Source organism: Triturus cristatus, chromosome 4_1 (genome assembly GCF_964204655.1).
Source record: "Triturus cristatus chromosome 4_1, aTriCri1.1, whole genome shotgun sequence".
Taxonomy (NCBI): Eukaryota; Metazoa; Chordata; class Amphibia; order Caudata; family Salamandridae; genus Triturus; species Triturus cristatus.
The window spans coordinates 104,966,180-104,986,161 of NC_140585.1; the positions used below are offsets into that span (position 1 = coordinate 104,966,180).

General features: G+C 46.3%; 1 long non-coding RNA gene and 1 other non-coding gene across 2 annotated transcripts; both read right to left on the bottom strand.

Annotated features, from left to right (window-relative positions):
- Window positions 1–8,076: 8,076 nt before the first annotated feature.
- On the bottom strand, window positions 8,077–19,681 carry LOC146839720 (uncharacterized). The gene is made up of 3 exons (XR_014980702.1): window positions 19,556–19,681; window positions 18,521–18,858; window positions 8,077–8,309 (listed from the first exon to the last, which is right to left on the bottom strand). It is a non-coding gene; the product is annotated as an uncharacterized LOC146839720 (long non-coding RNA).
- On the bottom strand, window positions 19,251–19,322 carry TRNAD-GUC (transfer RNA aspartic acid (anticodon GUC)). The gene has a single exon. It is a non-coding gene; the product is annotated as a tRNA-Asp (tRNA).
- Window positions 19,682–19,982: the final 301 nt, after the last annotated feature.

Consider the following 19,982-nt stretch of genomic DNA (forward strand, 5'->3'; position numbering starts at 1 on the left):
TGGATCGCTGGGTAAAGGGTAGCAAAGTGGAAACTTTTGAGCAATTGTATGATTCGTTTGCATGGGAGCATTTATCTAGTAACTGTTTTCCAGAGCTACGCCAGCACCTTATTGATAGCAAGCTAACTAACCCTAGGAAGCTTGCTGAGGAGGTGGACCGCTGGGTGAGCACCCGGGTTCGCAAGGGTCCTGTGGGAGACTTTGCCAAAGGTGGGCAGGGTCCCCAGCAGAGAAGTGGGGGGACAGGGGTAAACCGAGGGAGTTCCAGAGAGGGCCCCAAAGTAATTCCCAAGAGAAACAAGGAGTGGTGTCCCAGCCTCCCCCTAAGAAGACGCCAGTGCCCCCGACTGGTAGGCCTGTTCAGAGGGGGCCTCTTACTTGTTTTAAGTGTGGTTAAGTGGGCCACCGGTATTACAATCCCCAGTGTCCCCAGAGGGACTCAAATGCACCACCCGTGCGCCCCCCTGCCAGATTGCTAGTGTAGCCCTGGGAGGGGAGGAGATGGGTGCCCAAGTTGGGTGGGATCCCGTAGAATTGACCCTTGTCTTGCTAGGAGACTTTGAGAAGGTCCCTAACCCCACGCTGCCTGATAACACTAAGAAGTACAGGCAGTGGGTGACCATCAATGGCCACAGGGTGGAGGCTCTGAGGGACACAGGAGCTAGTGTAACTGCTGTCAGCTCCCGGTTGGTGTCCAAAGAGCTGGTTTTCTCATACATTTTGCTCAGTAGTGTCAGCAGACAACTCTGAGAGCCAGTGTGAGGTGGCTCAAGTTCCCTTTGAGTGTGGGGGGGGGGGTCTCAGGAACTCTTCAAGTAGCTGTGAGGCCAGCCATGCCGGTAGACTGTCTGTTGGACAACGATTTAGAGAACTCCCCATGGGCTATGGTGAAGAGGAAATCTCACTTGGAAATGTTGGGTCTGCCTGAGTGGGCGTGCGCGACCACTCGGTCCATGGCAGCCAGTAAGGATGTTCAGAAGGACCTGGAGCCTGAAAGTATGGCCCAGGCCCCTGCCTTAGAGAGAAGGGGTAGGGGGCGCAGGAAACCGGTCCTCATGGTTCCCACGGTCCAGGAGGGAGCAGACCTTGAGGGAGATGCCCTGGAGCCTACAGGGGAACAAGTAGCCAAACTGGGGGACCTGCCTGATCTGACCAATTGGCAGCAGGAAGGAGGGCCCACCAGGGAGGAATTTTGTGAACAGCAGAGAACGTGCCCTTCTCTTGAGGGGCTGCAGCAAGAGGCGGCAGCCCTCTGTCCGTGTAACTAGAGGGAAAGGACTTTGAAACTTTCATCCATCTTGCTGAAGCAACTACCCAAGGGCCTGATTTGAGCTTGCCTCCTGCTGAAGTCTTAGGGACATTAGACTTCACTCATCAGAGACCCGGATTCCTATTTGAGGGGAATTCTACTTGCAGGTGAGGCCTCTGTTGAGAATTCCAGAGCCTCCGGTTCTACTGCGGGGAACGCGGGCTGAACACATGGTATCGCTAGTGTGGGCCGCCGCTGCTGAGGAGCTGTGCCGCTAAGTACCCTCATTTGCCATACAACGAAAATCATCGTATTGCTATTGTGGGCCGCTGCAGCTGAGGAGCTGTTGCCGCTGAGAGCCCGCATTTGCCTGCGTTACCCAAGTCATCGCTATCGCCATTTTGGGCCACCGCAGCGGAGGAGCTGTTGCCGCTGAGAGCCCGCATTTGCCTGCGTTACCCAAGTCATCGCTATCGCCATTTTGGGCCACCGCAGCTGAGGAGCTGTTGCCGCCGAGAGCCCGCATTTGCCTATGTTACCAAAGTCATCGATATCGCCATTGTGGGCCGCCGTGGCTGAGGAGCTGTTGCCGCTGAGAGCCCGCATTTTCCTGTGTTACCAAAGTCAACGTTATCGCTATTGTGGGCCGCCGCAGCTGAGGAGCTGTTGCCGCTGAGAGCCCGCATTTGCCTGTGTTACCAAAATCATCACTATCGCTATTGTGGGCCGCTGCAGCTGAGGAGCTGTGCCGCTGAGTGCCCGCATTTGCCGTCCTACGAGAATTATCACAATCGCTATTGTGGGCCGCTGCAGCTGAGGAGCTGTGCCGCTGAGTGCCCGCATTTGCCATCCTACGAGAATCATCGTAATCGCAATTGTGGGCCGCTGCAGCTGAGGAATTGTGCCGCTGATTGCCCGCATTTGCCGTCCTACGAGAATCATTGCCATCGCTATTGTGGGCCACTGCAGCTGAGGAGCTGTGCCGCTGAGTGCCCGCATTTGCCGTCCTACGAGAATCATCGCTATCGCTAGTGTGGGCCGCTTCAGCTGAGGAGCTGTGCCCGCACTAGTCACCACTTAAAGGTTCTTGTTATCACCTGCGTGTGCCAATGGGTGCCCGCCTTAAGCCCTGTCCCAGGATTATCTTGAGGTCACGCTGCAGACAGCTACAGCCGGGAGCTGTGGCCGCTGCGAGTCCGCCTGTCATCCTTGTGAGGCTGCGTGCCGTGCCCCCTTTAAATCTCAGGTACAATGTGTATCACCGGGTCGTGTGGACCCCGGCCTCAAACTAAGTTTGTTCCACACGCTTTTTGAGTGCCTTGATTGCTTTTGAAGTGAATCTGTAATTATGTGCATTGTGGTTTCTTGAGTGCTTTTAAGCCTCGTGTTCAGTCTATATAAAGATAATTATTTTTCTATAACTACTTGTGGTGTCCGTTTGTAGCGTCCTTCCTGCGTTATTGTGTATAGTCCTAAATGCCTCACACACTGCCTCTGAGATAGGCCTGTCTGCTCGTGCTACGTTACCACAGGGTTGAGCAGGGGTTGTCAAAGGGTGTAGCTCACTTACTCTGACTTAGGAAGAAGGATCCCTATTTGGACCTCGGCGCCAGCCACTGCCAACTAGAGATCCCCATTTCTAACAGGAAATTAATATTAACTCGGGTTGCACATGAATAGATGCAACACAGGGTGGGTGCGTAATGGAAAACATTATAAGTGAGTAATAATGTCTGCGTTTGTTTTCCGTAGAAGTATGGTTTTCTGTGCTGCAGGAAACGTTTGGGTGAATAAAAGAAATAAATGCAGTCTAATTCTGAACGAGAAGGGGAAGGTGGAAGACAATTGTCCTTCACGAATCCTATGTGCCTGCCAAGAGTTTGCATGAAGAAACAAATTAAACTTCGAGAGAAAGAACACTTCCTTAGTGAAACGGCACAAATGGACTATCAAGGCAAGAAAGTTGTTACATGAATGGGGTGGAGGAAATGTGTACTATGACAGTGAATCAAAATTGTTTTTCCTGGGGTGGAAGTTGATCTGATGAATAAATGAACAATGAAGACGCTGAGCTAATGGAGACAATGAGAGTGGTGTGACAGTACACCCCCTTCCTTAACCAATCAAATGTTGAGAAATTGTCTGTTCTGACACAAGTGTGGGTTGGACTTTGGGTTATAGGGTATAATTGAGGTTTCTAGTGGGCGGGAAAGGGAGTGCATGTTTCTACCTGCGAGAGGAGAGGCCCGTGTTGCTGTCTCCTGTTCTTGAACTGGCTGTTCCTGTCTGCCGAATCCTGACTTAATCTTTGCCTCTTCAAATCTTCTTGAAGGGCCTTACTGCTCTTATGGCCAGAGAGTAGTTGTCCTATTTCCTATTGGGTTAGTATAGACAGTAATCTGAATTTGCATAATCATTTGTAAATGTATTTTGCCTCTGAACCTTCTGTCACTTTGCCTTTCCACTCCTTTATGCACTGTCATTAGGATATCATTTTTGTCATTTTCTCTAACATTGTTTCTCTTGATGGTCTATGATTCATACTGTATTTGGTATTAATGAGTATTTTCACATTATTTTAGATAAAGTATTAAAAATATATAAATGAATTTGTCTTTATTAGAGGTGTTTATTCTTGATTTGTGAGTATATTTAGAATCAGGTATTAGTTTGTCAAACCCTGTCAACTTTAAAAGATGTCACTGCCACAGATTATATGCAGAATAAATTATGCAAATTGGTATTTGGTAAGTTTGATATTACACTCACCCAGCGTGAAGGGACTTGTTGGGTAATGAATTTGGGTCTTGTCAGTGAAAATGTATCAGTCCCAAATCACTGGATCAACATCTAAGTCATGCTGATATCCTGAGGTTCCCTGACTCGGGCTTGCTTCTAAAGGTGCCCCAATTGGTCCTTTTACTGGAGTTCCCAACATTCGTAGGTCTGAGCTAGTGCTTGACATGGGTATGGACCGTATGGTACTTGAGCCTATGCGTATTCTAGAAGGATCAGCAGTAGCTGGTAAAGGAGTACTAGTTTCCGTTGACACAAAGGATGGACCATTCCTACTTGTGCTTCCGGCTCTTCCCAATCCAGTCCCTTCAACTTATAGGGACTGTCGCTTACTAAGGTTCCCCACTGAGCTCGGATCATACACTGGGAACAACAGGACCATTAGTAACTGGGACTGTAAGAGCTTCCGGTAACCGTGAAGCAGCGTTGACTCTGTTCTGTTCTCTACCTCCTAAGGTGGACAGTCCTGTTCCCCCTACTCCTGTAAATATCCTCCCCACAGCTTCTGCACTAAGAACCGCTTGAGGTGCTGTTACACTTTCTGTATTCCTTGCACTCACTGAGTCCCCCTCTCCTGATTGTGCATTGTAAGGTGGCAAACGCTTGTGCATTGTAAGGTGGCGGACACTCAAATAACAGCCCATCCAACAAGGTCTCATCAGTGTCACTACGATCGTTTCCATTTGCCCCTCTGCTTCTGCTTCTCCCCTTCTTCCACCAATACTGGGTACAACCTTTCTCCTTCAATAGTATCCACTCCATCTCTTAAGTTGTTGTCCCACTGTGCATCCTGGCATGCCCTCAGAGCTTTCTTCATCTTCCCTTGATATTGCTCCCTCTGCTTAATTTGTGCTTCATGCATCAATGCATCTAATGCTTCAAACTGTGTTGGTCTAGGCTAAGGTCGTAGTGCAAACATCACTCCCCTCATCTGCTGCAATACATCCAACCGAAATGAACCAAAACTTGGAAATGGCAATTCACCTTTTTTCAGAGATTTTATTCCAATTTTTAAGCCACACTATAGTGTAAAGTCCAAGTTTTATCGCCATATCATGTGGTGGGGTATCCTCGGGTGGTGCCTCTTCACCCACTCGAGTAATAACTCCTTGGTCACTCCTGAAAAGATCTTGCTATACCCTAAAACATTGCATGATTTCAATTGCAATTTGTTGTTCAATAAAATATAGACAGAACAAGCTTTTCCAACCACAACTTACAGATGAACACCAACCAACCCCATTGCGGCATTACACCGACCGTCCTATCGCAGTGTGACACAATCTGAAGTCACCTTGATTCCTCGCACTGGCTCACCCTCATTGACAATTTCTCTGTACGCATTCACTCACATAGTCATCCTAAATCGGTTATTGTCGGCCATCTAAAAGATCGATAGAATTCAATCACTCAAGAACATGCACATACGATGACCCTTGACCAGCATTAATCACCCAAATCAGTATAGTAAACCCCTGTACACCAGGTCCACTAAACGATTCATATTCGTCCCATTTGAAGGCCGAATGGCTTAAGGTCTAAGATGACTACGTCATCGGCATACATCATGATATGAATTTTGTATGATGATATTTTTGGGGGAAAATTGATGACGTGTACAAAACGTACCGGAAGATCACTGAGATATAAAGAGAACAAGAGGGGTTCTAAAAGGCAACCTTGCCTGAGACCATTTGGTGTATCAATTGGGCGAGTAAGTTCCTTCTCTTTCCCCATTTGAACTTGACACCAAGTTTCCGAGTATGGTGATGTGATTATATGCAGCAAGTTGTCCGGGATTCCCAATTTTCTGAGCTTGCTCCAAAAAGTTGGTCTATCTACTCTGTCAAATGCTGTCATGAAATCGACAAAGGCCGAATAAACGACCTGTGATTTGGAGACCACGTATTTATCTATTATTGTTTGCAACACTGCTATGTTGTCAGTTACAGAGTGTTTTTGTCGGAACCCAGCTTGGTTTAGTGATATTGATCCCATTGAAAAATCCCAATCTTTAGGATGTTGGAGAATACTTGCTGCAAAGATCTTTGCTGTTGCGTCCAGCAGGGCGATCTGACGGTAATTACAGGGAAGCAACCGAGAGCCCTTCTTATAGATTGGATCACTATGCTTCCCTTCCAAGATTTTGTGATTTTGCCAGTAGAAAAGCATTGGGAGAACAGAGGGGCTAGAAACGTGCTCCACTCTTTTGGATTTCTTTGCAGTACCTTTAATGGAATCTGAGCCGGGCCCATTGCAGTGGACGATCTTGCCATTTTAATGAAGTGTACGATTTTCTGAGGAGATGGAGCACCATTGTCTGGAGTTTTTTCTCCAATCTTGCATGAAACTAGGATCGCACTTTTTTTCCTTTGGTTTAAATTGTATAGGCTACCTAAGTATGATTCCCATTCGACTGAGGGAACTGGTGGGGCTTGTTTTCTTGTGCCTGTTTGTTTAGCAATTAGTCTCCAGTAAACACGTTCATTTTTTTGTTTGGCTGCAATCTGAATGTCCATCCATTTTTTATCCTGCATAGTTTTCGATTTTTTTCTTTTTCGCTCCTGCAGCGCTTTTTTAGAATAATGATTTAGTGTTGTCTTATTTCTGAGACTTGAAGGGATTGCACCCGTATTGATTTATTTAAGTCAATTGCTCTTTTATCGAAGTACCTTCTTTTATGTTTTTCCGATTGTGAACTTCATTGTTTTAAGGTATCCTGAAGGGGGTGCACCATTTTGTTTAGAACTCCTTCAAAGTTTATAATTGGGTCTACGGAATAAATACAGCACTAGTTACCTTTCAAACAATGACTTCGGTGACGTGGTCAGACCACCACTTGCCACTTGCTTGCTTTCCAACATAAAACAACTCAAAGCGACGAGCCGAAAACCCCGTTACGTGCACCCACCTATCAACCGTGAAAGAAACTCAATTTGGAACACTTAGAAACACAAATAACATCCAGTACAGATCTAGAGACAATAAATTCTGTCAAAAAACTATGAGTGCCTACAAGAAGCTTTTGATATCCTGATACTACTAAAGACTACATAATAAAACATAAGAAAACAGGTACCTTGGAGAAATACAGAGATAAAAGAGATAAAAAAACAAATTAGCAAGCCTGGCTCAAAACAAACACCAATCAAGACTTCGCCTACAGAAACTTAACAAATTATACAAGTCAGCTATCGAAAAAGCCAAGAAAAGGTACTATTCAGGCAGAATTCAAAATACTAAATGTGCAAATAAAAAATTCTATAAAAGTATATATTGAAAGTGGTATAGGGTGAGAAATAGGGTAGTGCCTTGGATATGCTGAATTAGAAGAAAAGTAATAAATATATTGATACATATGTACATGGAAGGTATATATATATATATATATATATATATATATATATATATATATATATATTAGTTCAGTTGCATCCCTGGCAGGGCAGCCTCCTCGTAGCCCCCGCGCTATATATATACATATATACATAAGGAATGTAATATATGTACATTAAAGATGCATTTAATAAACTTTGGCTTTCAAGTGTTGTTGTACTTTCAATTAATGTATTTGTTTTTATTTTTTGTAATTCAATATTGAAGCAATTGTAGATCAATAGTTATGATAAAAGATTTACTTATTTATGCAGTCACCTATATACCTGTTGAAACATAGAATAATGTAACTATAAGTAATATGTACATTTATTAAGCAGAACTAACAAATAGCTATATTTTTCAAACATAATTATTATACATGTGTATACAAAGCAATACACATATGTAGGTACATATCTATAGTCCAAATGAACCATGGTTCCAGGGCTGTTTGCGTGGACAATTACTTACAGGATCTCACCCTCTGCGCGATTGCTGCTGCTGCTATGTGTGTTCAGGGAGGATAAAAAAAATTCTAGCTTTCGCGTCAAGAATTTTCAATTCTATTAAGGACACGGAGGAGAGGATTATGCTTTTCTTTTCTTTACTGACATTTACAGCAGCCAATGAAACTTTAAACTACATAACCCATCAGGCACAGCGTGCCCTGTCTCCACCAATCACCTCTCACCCCCCCGGGCATATAACTCGGTGTCCTCAGAGATCGTCCTCTTTCTTTGCGAACAGTCCAAACAGAACTATAACTTCAAAACCATTGGTCTCCTGACTGAACGTCGTCATCTGGACCTTCAACAGAAGGAATCCTTGCCGTCTCAATAACAAGCAAATCAGGTGATCCAAACTCAGGTTGTCTTGTCCTCTGCACCTGAAAAGAAAATCAAGGCCATATTACCTCTTGACTTAAGGCTTACATTAACAAGGGTGGGTATCTGTAATCACTTTACACTTGTCAATTCTAAATCATGACATTTCAGCTACCTTTTTAAATTAAATATTTATAATAACAATTGTTTGGGTGGGATAATGCTCGCCTCCGTTTCCTTAATATATTTGAAAATTCTTGACGCGTAAGCTAGAATTAATTTTATTCGATGTTAGGAAACAAAGGCTTCTGATTATGCTAGTTTTAAAGTTTTTCCACCACATTAGTTGCCACATCCACAATAGGTTTATGATAAAGTGTTTTAAACGTTGAATCAGACGACCAATCCGCCGCAGTCATAATGTCCTCCAAACAAGAACCAGTCACAAAGGCTTTAGAAGCCATGGCTCCTCTCACTATATGAGCCCCAAAAACCGAGACATCAATCCCGGCCTCACTCAATAACCATTTGACCCATCTAGCCAAAGTCGCAGAAGAGACTGAGCGAAAAGGTTTCTGAAGATAAATCAATAACTGACCTGCAACATCACTTCTAAATTCACAAGTACAATCCTCGTAACATTTCAAACATTGTATAACGCACCATTTACTATGGTGTGGAAAAGCCGGATAACTTACACACTTGGAATTAGTTTTAGTTTGTTTAGAAATAGTGAAAGAAACTCCTGAAGGACTAAATACTCTACCTGCTAAATCCACAGCTCGTACGTCCAAGACGCGTCTACGGATGTATGACGTTACAACGCACACTATTACAACGCATGCACTTACAACGCATTTTTTACAACGCATAATCCATTACAACGCATGACATTACAACGCATGACACTACAACGCATTTTTAAAAAATACCTTTACAACGCACTACCATTACAACGCATACTACCTTTACAACGCATACCATTACAACGCATAATATTAAATTACATTTAAGGTAAGTATTAGATAGTATAGGGGTAAAAATTACTATTCTAACTCCAGGGGGTGCAACAGTAGGGTAAGTGTTGGATAGTATAGGGGTAAAAATTACTATTCTAACTCCAGGGGGTGCATCAGTAGGGTAAGTGTTGGATAGTATAGGGGTAAAAATTACTATTCTAACTCCAGGGGGTGCAACAGTAGGGTAAGTGTTGGATAGTATAGGGGTAAAAATTACTATTCTAACTCCAGGGGGTGCATCAGTAGGGTAAGTGTTGGATAGTATAGGGGTAAAAATTACTATTCTAACTCCAGGGGGTGCATCAGTAGGGTAAGTGTTGGATAGTATAGGGGTAAAAATTACTATTCTAACTCCAGGGGGTGCATCAGTAGGGTAAGTGTTGGATAGTATAGGGGTAAAAATTACTATTCTAACTCCAGGGGGTGCATCAGTAGGGTAAGTGTTGGATAGTATAGGGGTAAAAATTACTATTCTAACTCCAGGGGGTGCATCAGTAGGGTAAGTGTTGGATAGTATAGGGGTAAAAATTACTATTCTAACTCCAGGGGGTGCATCAGTAGGGTAAGTGTTGGATAGTATAGGGGTAAAAATTACTATTCTAACTCCAGGGGGTGCATCAGTAGGGTAAGTGTTGGATAGTATAGGGGTAAAAATTACTATTCTAACTCCAGGGGGTGCATCAGTAGGGTAAGTGTTGGATAGTATAGGGGTAAAAATTACTATTCTAACTCCAGGGGGTGCATCAGTAGTGTAAGTGTTGGATAGTATAGGGGTAAAAATTACTATTCTAACTCCAGGGGGTGCATCAGTAGGGTAAGTGTTGGATAGTATAGTGTAATATTATGCGTTGTAATGGTATGCGTTGTAATGGTAGTATGCGTTGTAATGGAATGCGTTGTAAAGGTAGTTTTTAAAAATGCGTTGTAGTGGCATGCGTTGTAATATCATGCGTTGTAATGGATTATGCGTTGTAAAAAATGCGTTGTAATGGTAGTGCGTTGTAAAAGTTGCGTTGTAAAGGTTGTTCCCCCGCGTCTACAGGAAATCAGGCATAATAACATGGTAAGCTTTGCTGACAACGGTTTTGGTCAAAGACCTTCATTCGCCGGCCGGCTTCTGATAAAACGAAGTACTACATCTACGTCCCACAGAGTAGAATATCTGCGCTCTGATGGTTTCACTAATCTTATACCTCTCAATAACTTATAAATCAAGGGATGCTCCCCAACCAGTTTCCCTTCAATACGGGGGAGTCCTGCCAAAATTGCAGAATGGATATTATTGACCGTCATATAGGCCATTCCCCGACTGGCAATATCGGAAAGAAAATTCACAATCATATGTATACTGGATTCCATGGGTTCCACTTGTCATTCACCACACCAACAAATCCATCTACGCCAAGCCGAATCATATTGTTTGTGCATAGTGGGAGCCCATAGATTGTGACAGGAAAAACAGTGCGCCTTGCGAAACTTCCAGCACTTGCCAGCGTCTTCGGAAAGTCTCCAGGCCATGAGAGGCCCTGCATCACCAAGGGAGGTGGACACCCCACCGGATCCTGTAATATCTCTGGAAATGACAGAAGACCTACCGGGGGAGCACAAGTCAATGTCAACGTTACCGGAAACGATGATGGTGCTTTCCAATACTGGGTGATAAATATTCATTATGCCCCATGTCGGCAGACTTGTGCCAACACCCTCTGAATCATGGCAAATGGGGGAAAGGCATACATTGTGCCCGTCGTTAATGTTTGTAAAAATGTGTTTGAGTTGAGCGTTTGAGGATCCAGTCGCCAACTGTAAACTGGGGCAACTGCGTATTCAGGAGTGACGGAAATATATCTTTTGAGCATGGACCCCATTTCTGATTCAATTGCTGAAACACGTTGGGATGCATTCTCCAATCGCTGGAATCCCAAAGAAATCAGGAGTTCCAATCCGCTATCACATTGGAGCTGCCCGGAATATATTCCACCATCACAGAGATCTGGTGCTGAATACAGTAATGCCAAAAATCTATGGCTATCTCCGCCAACAGGCGTGATCTCGTGCCCCCCAATCGATTGATGTATCTCACCACTGACACATTGTCCATGCGCAGGAGAATGCAACAACTCGATATCTGAGGTGACAGAGTCCGATTTGCAAAGGAAATTGCTAGGAGCTCCAGACAATTAATATGTAATTGTAGATCTGCTGGGGAAAATCTGCTTCCCGTTTTCATTGATCCGCATCGGGCTCCCCAGCCCCAGTGGCTGGCATCCGATTCTATCACCACCTCCGGGCATGATGCAAAAATGGCCTGCCGTTCCAAGCATCCATGTGCAGCAGCCCCCAGGAAATTTCTGTTCTGGCTTGGTCTGATAGTGAAATCTGTTCTGAGTAACTCAGACCCTTGCGCAGATGCATGATCTTTAGTGCTGCAGGAGCCCTGGGAAAATTGCCTGAATAGATGATGCTAGGAGACCTGCTAGGTGAGCCAACATCCTCAATTAAATAGTCTGAGAGGCAAGCACTCTCCTCAACTCCTTCTTGATAGCCACCCTCTTTTTCAGGGGGAAGGAGTAATTGCGTGAATATCGAATTTACCTGAAAACCCAGGAATTCCATCGATTGCACTGGAATCAGGATCGCTTTGTCTGAATTGATGACGAAACCCAGGTCCTGAAGGAGCTGTATCGTCTAAGGTAAATGAAGTAGCACCAGGTCTTGCCTCTGTGCCATAATAATGACATCGTCCAAATAGATGATCAGGTGAACCCATCTCTCTCTCAGATATTGTATCATTGGTTTCAGTAACATGGTGAAACACCAAGGGGAGGAGGAGAGACCGAAGGGCATGGCTCTGAACTCGAGCCATCGTTGTCGCCATTGGAACTGGAGAAACCTCCGATGAGGAGGAAAAATAGGTACTGCTAAGTACGCTTCTTTTAAATCGAGACGCACCATCCAATCTTTTTCCAATAACAGGACCCTCAACAAATGTCTGCCCTCCATTTTGAAGCGCCGATACACTATCCAAGTGTGGAATTCTCTGAGGTTAAGGACCAAATGGAAGCCCTCATCTTACTTGACACCAGAAAAAAAGTGCTGACATAACCGTGTGGGTGAGGACTTGACTCCACATGCGCCCCTTCTTTCAATAAAGCCGTCACCTCGTCGTCTTTGAAAGAACTCTCTGTTAAGGAAAAATTTAGAGGATGAGGGTGACCATTTTGTTTTGGGAAGGGGTAAACCTCTAGCTGAAAACCCTGCACCGTTTGGAGTACCTGAGGGTCTTGCGTTATAGATGCCTAATTCTGAAGAAACAACCCAGTTCTGCCTCCCACAGACACCACTTCGGGTTGAACAAGCCTTACCTGCATAAGAGGTCTCACTGGCATTGTTGTCGTTACCGCCTCGATAACCTCCTCGATTTTTTTCTACCTCTCCCAGCTCTGTTGCGAGTGGGATAGAAGTTTGAACTGGTCTGTCCCCCTCGACCCCTGTTGTCGGAACTTCAGGAGGCTTGGTAGTATCCTCAGCCAGCTACTAGACTCCTTAAGCGTCCAGCCCGGTAAAAAGGCCAGTATGGAACACCTTTTTGACTGAAGTTTGGTCCTTATCTAGGGCTGAAAAGGTAGCTACATACTTTCCTAAGTCATGGACCAACTTGTTGCCGAACAAAAGCCCATTAGCTAAGGGCCCTGCCTTCGTAGAAGCCAGCTGTACCAATTGAGGATCAATACTCATCAAAAAGGATTCCCTGCGTTCGGTAGATGGAGCGCAGTTGGCATTGCCAAGGAAGCATAAAGCTCTCTGTGCCCACTCCAGAATCTCTGTTGGGTCCAAATTAGCACTTGATTCCTTAGCCCTCACTGCCAAATCTAAAATCTTTGTTAGTGGTCCTGTCACGTCTGTCTTGGCACCCTTTCCAAGCTCTATCTAAACCCTTCTTTGGGTCCTTTGTGACCTTCTTTATAAAAGTTGCTTATTCGGATCTAACTCTGGGGTATCAGTAACCTTTCCCAGTAGGGAAGGTCTAGGGCATTCCGATCCTAGAGTGTGCCCCTCGCGCTCATTTTACTTGAACATAAGTGCTACCTCCACACATGGCACCCACTCAGTGGACCTTGGGTGTAGAATATTCTTCAGGTCGAATAACAGGTTTTTATTAGTGGTCTCTGGATTAAGGATATGGGACTTCTTCTTGCGTTTTGGCGCCGAACCCGCTTTCTCTGTGTCTTTATCGGAGTCTGATGTATCATGTGCTGATGAGGGAGTGTCATCTACTGCTCCCAGACTAGACTGAGAAGTGTTGTCCCGAGAACCCGATGGGAATGAACTCCCATATCCGTGGCCCATAAAGACCGATGACGCAACCTGTGATAACACCTCTGTTGACGAGCTGAAAGCAGGCCTCTCTCTTGCCAGGCTCTGATCACCCAGACGCACACTCTGGGCTGGGGACTCTCCCCTTGGGATTCTCAGTGCATGTTTCCCATAGTTCTTCAGGGGTTTCATAAAGGGTTGTAAAGCCCTAATAAATGCCCTATTGACTGAGTCTTGAGCATGATTGTCAAGGGCCTCCACAAACCGCTCCTCCATTTGGTGCTCATAAGGCAAAGAATCTCTCTCTGAATGGCTATCCGCCCATGCGCAAGCTGGGTAGAAATAGAAAGGGGACGCTTTCTTGAAGACGAGATCCCTCGTCCGTCCTGCTCCCGCTCCACACCAGGGAATTGACTCTTGCACCCCTACACGCCCACAAACATGCAAATCCACAATCAATACGCTTACAATCAGCACAATACCAACAATCACTGCTTTAAAACATTGCGTAACCAGTAAGTAATGTAAATGAAGATGTACTTGCCTTGCTGCTGCAGCAAAGAAAGAGAACGATCTCTGAGGACACGGAGTTATATGCAAGGCTGCCCGGGGGGGTTGCGCAGCAGCCCCCTAACAGGGCGGCCGCCTTAGTGCAGCATGAAGGCACTGGGGGCAGCCGGTCTAGTCCCTGGGCTCAGCCAGGGAAGACGTCCGGCAAATGGTTACTTCCGGCGGAGGGGGGAGGGGGCAGGGGTATTTAGGCTGTCCCCGCCCCTTCCTCACCCTCTTGTCCCTCTCGTCTCGCCTTGCTCGGTCCTGTTCCCAGGAGCTGCCTTATCTTGCGGTGAGTGATCTCCCCCCCCCACCTCCCCTGAGGCTGGGGTTGCTCAACCCGGCTTCGGGTTGGCGACGGCCCGCCAGTGAGGGGGGGAGGGGGCAGCTCCGGGAGGTCTCTGGCAGCGGCACCCCATCCGTTCAGTGCCAGCACTGTGCGGACTGGGTAGGGGGCAATGAGGGGGAGGTATGCGGTGTGCTCCGCGGCTCGGGCGTGCGGTCCGACGGGAGAGGATGTGCATGCGCTGCCGACTTATGGTGCTAGAACCAGGGTTCGAGCCTCGTGGTCGCGACCACATCCTGTGTTTTGGGCACACTAGTTAGTCATCCCCCCCATCCCGGAACATGTATGTATTTTGGTGCGCTTACACAGCGCTCCAGTCGAGTTTGCGCTAATTTTAAGATGCAAATATAATATTATGGTGGGCCCACAAGCCATGTGGGCCGATTGTGTTTGGCCCCGGAGGTGCTAGTTGTGAAGATTTAGAGGCACAGTGTAGGATATGAGAAGGCAGACGTAATCCCCACAAAGCGTAGAGTAATGAAGATGATGTACGCCCCTGCACTGCCTGGTAAATTAAACTATTCCCCTCCACTCGTACTCGCTCCGTGCCAGGATTTGGCACTGAGCGATGGAAGGTGGCAGAGGGCGCCTCGGGGCTTGGTATCGGAGAGTGGCATCTAAGATGGCTGGTGCATGAGATGTCTAGCAATAACAATAGCTGTAATTATTGTCAGTTTGTAGTAAATCGCTCGTATGCAAAGGCACATGCGCCTGGGCTGCCTCATAGTGCTTTTTCGTAAAAGCATGAAAAAACACCACGGAGATAATAAGGACAACTGTAGTATCTATATACACTGAAGTCGGTTAGCACATAGCGTGCGAAAAGACTTCAGAACGATGTTGAGTTTGAGATGTATAGCAGTATTTCCCGGTAGTGAGTCGTGTAAGGTGTTCTAAACTGATGATTTACTGCAGTCTAGGCCAGGCGCTCTGTATCTGTTGTGTTAGCAGCAGAGCAGCGATGGCCGGTGTTTACACAACACACAGGATGCCTGTGATCCGGATAAGTGTGCATTGCGAATACGTTTGCCCGGCGTTGCAGAAACAGAGCCCAGACCTGCAGGCCCCCCCACCAGATTGCCGCAATCAATGCGGGGTGACCGTCACAGTCCCCGCGTGGTCGGGTCCACATCCTGTGATTCTGGGCAAACTAGTTGTTACCTCGGGGGGGGCGCCCCTGAATATGTAATTTATATGGTGCTTGTGGCGGCGCTTTGGAACAGGCGTACTTATGGTCTCGCTACTCGCGGCTAGGCCCGACCAGCAGCCTGGGCATCTGGGCGCGTAATAGCCCCCCCCCCCCACGGAACCCCGGCGGAGATGTCCGTGACGCTGTGGAACCAGGGGTGTGTGTCACTTAGCGGGCCCACAGCTATAGGTAATGTGTAAAGTTCTGCACTTTTGCCACAGCGTGGCTCGTTTACCGCGAGAGTGGGTTGCATTTTATACTCTGGAGTCGCTTTCAACGCACAGCAGGTACGATGCGCAGCAGAGCGTGTCTGCTGCTTTATGAACGAACTACTTTCGTGTTGTGCGCACGATTGTTGTCCTCGTCGACGCGCTTTACACGCAGCCGGCTCCTCATGTACTTGGACGTTCAGGGTCCTGCTTTTAAGTCAAGCAAGGTTGGGCCTGGTTAGTACTTGGATGGGAGGCCTGTATTGGGACTACAGGATGCTGCAGCCTTGCAACGAGCTCAGGGCAATTTTTGGGGCAAAATAGGAGCTTAGGCAGGCAGCAATGCATTAGTGGGCTTTCACCTAAAAATTGTGAATTTTTGCAATTTTAGCGAATTGTGAAAGCAAAGTTATTTACTTGTATTATAGTGACGCCATTGCATGTGCTAGTTGCGTTTCGGGCAGATATAGGACATAGTGCTCTTTGCGCTGCAAGCGACGAAGCTTGGCGCGCTTCGGTTGCCTTGGCAACATATTAACAGGCTCTGCCAGTGAGGGCACAGTCAGTGCGGCTGATACAATAAGGGTAATAGGCTACCCATATACGATGTTTGCCATGGCAGAGCAGCACTGGCTTGGCCAGTTCCTAACGAAGAACATTAGGGAATCGTTACCACTTTTTAACTTAGCATGCCCCTTTCGGCTCCGACATGAGGATTAAGGGACACTTCTCGGAAGGTAGGGGATAGGCAATGGAAAGCGATCTGGGTCCGAGGATGTAGTCAGTCTCCTCGGTATATTGGTTAGCTGTTATGTGTCAGTATTGGTTCAGTTGCATCGCATTTTTCCACTCAGAGGGGGGGCGACAGCTATGTGCAGTTAACGGCTGCCATGCAGGTGTTTGGTTCCGGCCCCAGGATTTTATTCTGAGCCAGCTTGGGTCGGGCATTGCAGCTGTGTGTCTGTTAGTCAGGCGCCGCGGGCCGTGTAATTCCCAGTTTCGTGCATTCCGGTGGCGTTAGATGCAATAAGTCTTTCCTTTTCCAACTTGGGCTTTAGGGCCATGGCAGGGTCTTGGCATACAATTTGGGTAATGTTCATACCGGCACTATTCTATGGTGGCTACACAACTCCGGGGGAAATGTTATTACTAAGTACAGACACATTTCCCCCCCCCTTTGTTTTGCACCCGAGTTTCAATTCCTTATGCACGATTTGGTGGGCGCTCACACTCGCGGTAAGGGCCTGAGTTTGGGGCAGTGGTACTGCTATGGGGGGGGGGGGGAGACCTTCATAGGGATGTTTGGTACATGTTTCACTCGGGTCCACATGGCGCAGGTGACTCGAGCAACAAAGGATCTAGGGGAGCCGAGTGATGTGTCATGGCATTTGCCTGGATGGGGGGGCACTGTGGGACGACACAGGCTGGGGGGACTGGGGCATCACGTGTGTTTTGGAGCCGATGCACAGGTTGTTCACAAGCAAACAAAGATCCAGTACTTTATGTTCCAAGTGAATTGATTTCTCGGGGTGAGGCCTTTCTATTGTGTGCTTTGTCACATTAGGGCTGTCAGCTAGGTGTGTCGACGGTAGCTCGCGTTTGGGAATTGACTCTTGCACCCCAACACGCCCACAAACATGCAAATCCACAATTAATACGGCTTACAATCAGCACAATACCAACAATCAATGCTTTAAAACATTGGGTAACCAGTAAATAATGTAAATGAAGATGTACTTGCCTTGCTGCTGCAGCAAAGAAAGAGGACGATCTCTGAGGACAGGAGTTATATGTCCTAGGGGGGTGAGAGGTGATTGGTGGAGACAGGGCACGCTGTGCCTGATGGGTTATGTAGTTTAAAGTTTCATTTGCTGCTGTAAATGTCAGAAAAGAAAAGAGAAGCATAATCAGAAGCCTCCGTTTCCTGACATAGAATTGTTTCTGTCTTGCTCTGGTTAAACAGCTCCATGTTTGCCTGATTTTCAATGAGGTGCCCATTTATGTGGTGTTTCGCTAAGCAAAGCCCACAATTGAAAAGAAACACACCACCTACATTTGAAGTGATTATTCCAAATGGTAGGACATCTGTTGTGAAGAATAAGCTTTGTGAACCAGCAGTCACTTTTTTATCAGTGCTTACTGTGTCACCTAAAGGAAAAATGTATCTAATAAAATACTTCTGATTTTAAAAAAACAAATAATAATGACAATTCGAGAAAATAGTTAGGATATGATCAAAATAAAAAACAAACATACACTAAAAGACAGAAAAATGACACCTTTCCTGACCGGGAATCGAACCCGGGCCGCGGCGGTGAGAGCGCCGAATCCTAACCACTAGACCACCAGGGAATGTATCTGCTGTGCAAAAGCAGGTTCTTCATGACACAGTGTGAGGATGCATGCTGGTATAGGTTTTGTGTACTAAGAATACATATCATGCTAACACTCTCAAGCTAGTATTTACTAAACTTAATAAAACAGCAACAGACACAGAAAACACACTACTTTGAGGCACACCATGAAGAACGGAATTTAAATACACAGAAATCTGTTAGAGTTTCTAAATGCCGAAGATGTACGAGACCGTCATAACACACAACTGGAGAGGAAAAACAGAAAGAGGGAAAAAAACAATTACCATTCTAGGAGGCCAGCACATCTTCTCTGGGACCCTGCAGGTGGGCAGCAGACCTTCTCAGCGACCCCTGCAGCTCGTCCAAGGGCTGGACAAAGCTCTCAAGTGAGCCCAGATCCGAGGACCGGCACTTCACCCAACCCAGGTTTTTTTTTGCTTTGGATTCTGGGTCCCCTCGGCCTCAGTTTAGAGAGTTAGAAACGGGACTACAAGTCCCAGAATACACTGTTATAATCGGACCTGGCAGTAATGCCTGGGCCTTGCTAATAATATAATATCTCTCATGAGGACGGCGGGGCGGACACTTCCGGGTCGGTGGTAGTTTTGCTTCCACAATGCGCCTGTAAGTTGTAAACCATTAAGTTTATAAAGATAACAAAGTTTCGCCTTCATATTAAACACTCTGTCAGAGCCCGCCCCATCATTTCATTTATTTAGCGTGAAAAAAACATGTTTAGATACATTTTATTTATTGCATAGAAACTTTGTTTTTATGTAAATAATAACCCTCCATTACACGTTTCTGTTTGTCAAGAAAGTACACAGAAGCTTAAAATGAAAAGGCTGCAATCCTTCCCCAAAAGTGTCTCAGTTAAAAATTGGCCGTCATCGATCTTAAAATGTATGTGATTGCATTAGAAAATCTTTTAGTTATAGGAGATGATGTCTTTAATGAAAAGCGTCAGTAGTCAATCGCAGGAGTGTCACGTTATAGATGACATTTAAAATAAGCCTCCCCGTCGGGGAATTGAACCCCGGTCTCCCGCGTGACAGGCGGGGATACTGACCACTATACTAACGAGGATTCGATGCGCTGCCTTGTGCTGAGCAGCTCCTTGACGTGTCCTTCAACCCGCCCTGTCCTGCCTGTGACTCATCTATTTCTTTTCCCAGCTCCTTCACACCAACACAGGGGGCCACAGGCTCAACAAACACAAACTCTCCCTCCCTCAAAAGACACACAAACATACACACTCCCTCTCACCAACCTTCTCACCTCCTAGCAGACGCTCTCAGCAGCGCTCTCAGCAGCATTACCTGATGCCAGAGTCTCCACAACCAGCTCCCAGGGCTGCTTCAGAGGGGGCCGGCCTGGATTCAGCGCCCCCCACCCCCAGTAGGAGGAGGGAGCTGGGGTGTAAAGTTGAAGAGAGGAGGCAGGAAAAGCCCAGGTGTGCGAGTGTCCGAGAAAGAGGCGCTTTCTATTGTGAAGCAGAGGAAAAAAGTTAAGTGTTTGCAAAAGTCCTTCGAAAATTTGAACCAGCGACCTAAGAATGTCAGGCACTCCACTGCAGTCCTCCGCACAACCAACTAAGCTATGGAAGGCTCGGCTGAGAGGTCGGGAGCTGCGTGAAATAAAGAGTGGCAGGGAGGGGGAGGGAGCTGGGGAATATTTTCTACATTGTAAGATTTACAGTGAGTAGGATTGCGTAAAACGTTGTGCTAATAAAGAAAATAAGGAAGG